We start from the raw sequence: 4,532 nt of genomic DNA, 5'->3' as shown, positions 1-4,532 counted from the left end.
TTTGTTGTATGAGCTATCTGTATATTTTGTAAATTAAGCCCTTGTCAGTTGCATCATTTGCAGATATTTTCTCCCAGTCTGTGGGTTGTCTTTTCATTTTGCTTATGGCTTCCTTTACTTGTGAGCTTGATTAGATTGTGGACCTCTCACTTCTTAATGGTTCTATAACGTCTCTTTCATGTGCTGTTAATTTCTATGTGTAGATTAAAATTGCCCTTATAAAAGTGAGCATCTGCCTCTGTATAAGTGTAGGACAAAAGATTTCTAAAATGCTTTAGAATGTGATAGCCAGGACTTTAGGAAACCAATTGCATTTAATTAGGAAAAAAAAACAACCTCTTTCCTCAGCTTATATATGTCTTTCTGATTCTGTCAAGTGAATAATTACAAGCAATAATTTCAACAATAAAATTACTGATCTATATATAAAATTCTTAAGTATCTTTCTCTCTGTCTACCAATTTTAAAGGCATTTCTAGGATAGTTTGATTATCCTAGAACTGAAGTAGAGCATACAAAATATGTATGTATGTATTTATGTGTTTGTAGCCCATGAGACAAATCTTAAAAGTACACAGCTTCCAATTTTTTAATTTATTTCAAACTTTTTACTTTGAAATAATTTTAGATGTTCCCTTTGTAATTAATACATATCTTGGGAGAGATACTTTGAGACTGCAAATGTCTAGGTCCTCCTTAAACTTTTGCCCACTATTTTTAGCATCCATTGGTAGATTTTGTCTGTTACAGTTTGGTGTACTAATAGTGTTTTTGTATTTTCCATATTCCTTCTATATTTATTACCTGGAATTCTTTCTTTCTTTCTTATATCAATATGGACTTAACAGATATTTCTTGTATTCAATGGGCTATAATCCTGCACCATTATTTATTTTCCTCAAATTGTTCTAGCTTTGACCATTGGGATTTCCAATAATTGGGAAGGAAATCTGTTTGTAAGTCAGATGGTTTAAATTATTTACTTTCAACAAAATGGAAGGATTAGTCAGTTTATGAGCTGATTGATCATTAAAAGGAATGTTGATAGAACACTGTGAAATTTAAGTCTTTTTTGAACTTTAAAAAGCAGTTGCACAATTTTAAAGGTTACTTTCCATTTATGATTATTGCAAAATATTGACTCTATTCCTTGGGTCTGTATAATACATCCCTGAGCCTTACACCCAGTAGGTTGTTCCTCCCACTCTCAGAACCCTGTATTGCCCCACCCTCTATTCCCTTCTGGTAACCACTAGTTGAACATGGTGAAACTTTTTACATGTAATACAGGCAACCTTCAAACAATTAAGTGACACTGTAATCAGAAACCTTTATTCCCGTATGCCTATCCTGTGGCCCAGAAGTTCCAGTCTTCAGTATTTTTTCAAGTTACCCAGACTTATAGCAAATGTTCATAACTATTTTGTTCATAAGAGCCCCAAACTGGAAACAACCCAAATATCCCTGAATAATAGAATGGATAATGAAATAGTAGTCTTTTCATAAGGAATAAAAGACAGTCCTTTTTTGTAAAGAACAAACTGCCTATATACCCCAAAACATTGGTGAATGTCAAATACATTATATAAAGTGAAAGAAGTAACACAAAAGAGTATACACTGAATGTTTTCATTTCTATGGAACTCAAGAACATGTTAAATTACATTTAGGGTAATAGAAGTGAGAACCATCTTGGGGGCAGTATTGTTTGGGGAAGAGCACAAGGGACACTTCTGGTGTGCTGTAAATGTCCTCTATCTTGATCAGGGTGGTGGTCACAAGAGTGCACACTTTTATCAAAACTCAGGATTTGTTTACTTTTTTGATTTATAAATTAATACCTCAATGAAAATAATAGTGTGTGAAAATATCAACTGAGAAAAAAATGTTTGATGCATATAGGATACAAAGGGGCTGTATGCAAGACATCTAAAGAGCTCCTGAAAAAAAAAGTGTCCAGTGAAAAAGCGGCTAAAAGATAGAAATAGGCCAGTCACCCAAAAGGAATTGTATGTCATCAAAATGCCTATGAAAAAATTCACTAGTAATCAGAGATATGCCAAATAAAACACAAAACTATACAACTCTATTTTTAACCCCAAACTGGTAACTTTGTTGGGAGGATAGTAGAGGACTGTAAACAAATTCTCCCTTTTCTCTCTCCCAGAGAATTATTACAATGTTATAAATAATACTTAATAAGTACTTACAATGAACACTATAATAAATGATAATAGAATAGATAACAAAATTGTTTTTGACCTAAGCTTCAGTCATTAAGAGCTGAAATTGGTTAACAATTCTTGAATCCATATAGGACACAAGATAATCTCAGTTTTCTAAATCCAAATATCTTATTGGGCCTTTGACAGTGGGGTGGTTTTCACATGTAGATGACGTAACTTACCTGACATCCCTGCACTGGTTTGGAGAGCAGGAAGAGAGCATGTACCAAGCCTTCTTGGTAAAAGCTGCATGGTACAGGTAAACAAGAAATCCAAACTGGTTGGTCCCTGAGCTGATATATTTTGCTTGACTTTCACAGTGTGCTGGTTTTACTTGAGACCAACATTTAAAAATTTAAGAAGTTAACACAAAAATCATTCATATCTATCTAAATCAGCTAGAGCTGTGTAGCAGTCGACTCCCCAGTCAATGTGTTCTCCAGTTTACCACAATGCCCATGGCCACATTTTGTGCTCTGACATAGAGGCTGGTGACAGGTTTTCTGATGTCAGACCCATATTACTTGTTTATGTTACCCATCTTGTCCATATAGGTAACTGAGTTTGTAACCTAATGTAAAATACCATGGAGAAACAATAACAAATTTTAAGTTTTAAAGACTATCATTTATTAATAATGGACATGAATGAGAGAGAGAGAATGAATGAATGAATGAAGTCCTCAGATGGACTGATTTACTTAGCTCTTTGACACCTTTAAGTTACAAATGTCCTTATATACAACTTCACATGGAATAAATATGCAGATATGCAAAACTGTCTTTAGAAAATTTAACAGTCTGAAAGAGGACCGTGTCCCTTTCCCATTCACTGTTATTCTTTTATATTTGGGGGCAGTTGTGACATGGAGTTTGGGAGAAGATTTTCATGTAACATAGGGGATCTGTGGGTGCTTCTGGCAAGAGAGGTATGAGTGCAGTCTTTTTAAAAAGTACATGGATTTTACTCTTGGGATTCACTGTCAAAGGGTTTCAGCCCTTTCTTGACCCAGTTAAAAGTGGCTTATCTCCCCTGTCAGCGTGGCTGAGCTGGCACCCTTCTTAAATGTAGAGGAGACGTACAGTAGTTCAAGTGCCCCTGAAGTACACAGATGTCAGGTTAAAACTGAAATAGCTGGCCCCATCCCCAGAGTTTATACTCAGTAGGTCTGGAGTGGAGCCCAAGAATTTGTATCTATAACGAGTTCCTATTGGCTTCCTTGGTAGCTCAGCTGGTCTTCTGCCTGCAATGCAAGAGACATGAGTTCGAGCCCTGGATCAGGAAGCTCCCCTGGAGAAGGGAATGGCAACCTGCTCTAGTATTCTTGCCTGGAGAATCCCATGGACAGAGGAGCCTGGTGGGCTGCAGTCCATGGGGTTGCAAAGAGTCGGACACAACTGAGTGACTCAACAATAACAACAAGTTCTCAGGCCATGCTGATGCAACTGGTTACGAAACTACACTTTAAGAATCCCTGGTGAAGTCTTCAACCTCTGATAAAGAGCGATAACTCCTGGAAGTCTGTATGAATGATTTATGCTCAGGAAGATCAGACATAAATGATAACCCAGTAGATTTAACTGCATGTTCTTTTTAAAAATTTTTTATTAATTTTTGGCTGTGCTGGGTCTTCATTGCTGTGTGAGCTTTTCTCTTGTTGCTGCGAGTGGGGGCTACTCTCTAGTTGTGATGTGAGGGCTTCTCATTGCAGTAGCTTCTCTTGTGGATCCCAGGCTCTAAGGCACATGGACTTCAGTACTAGGGGCACATGGGCTCAGTAGTTGTGACTCCCAGGCTCTAGAGCATGTGATCAATAGTTGTGGCACACGGTCTTAATTGCTCCACAGCATATGGGATCTTCCCGGATCAGGGATCGATCCCGTGTCTCCTGCATTGTAGGCAGATACTTTTACCACTGAGACACTGGGGAAGGCCTAATTGCATGCTCTTAATGCATGTTTCCTGTTACTAATTGCCCTCATTTTTTCTTGCAAAGATGTCAGGAAATGGAATTATTTAATTGTGGGATTGTTTTTGGAGGCATCAAAGCCATCAGTGGAGAATTGATTCAGTTAAACCTGAGATCTGAGTCCTTCATTTCTCCCTGGGGATTCCCTCCAATGGGCAGCCATAAACACACTGCCCTGTGGTTTTGTTGCTGACAATTGGAAGTTTTCACAATAGATCAGGAAGTGCTGGGCTTGCATGGCATCGAAAGAGAAGACCATTAAACAACATGACCAGGCAAACTTGAAAACTAAAACTGGCATGCTGGGAAAGTAACTAAAGGAATTATTTCTCTCCTGA

The sequence above is a fragment of the Cervus canadensis genome, chromosome X, assembly GCF_019320065.1.
Source record: "Cervus canadensis isolate Bull #8, Minnesota chromosome X, ASM1932006v1, whole genome shotgun sequence".
Taxonomy (NCBI): domain Eukaryota; kingdom Metazoa; phylum Chordata; class Mammalia; order Artiodactyla; family Cervidae; genus Cervus; species Cervus canadensis.
Note: the sequence above shows the minus strand (reverse complement) of the source record.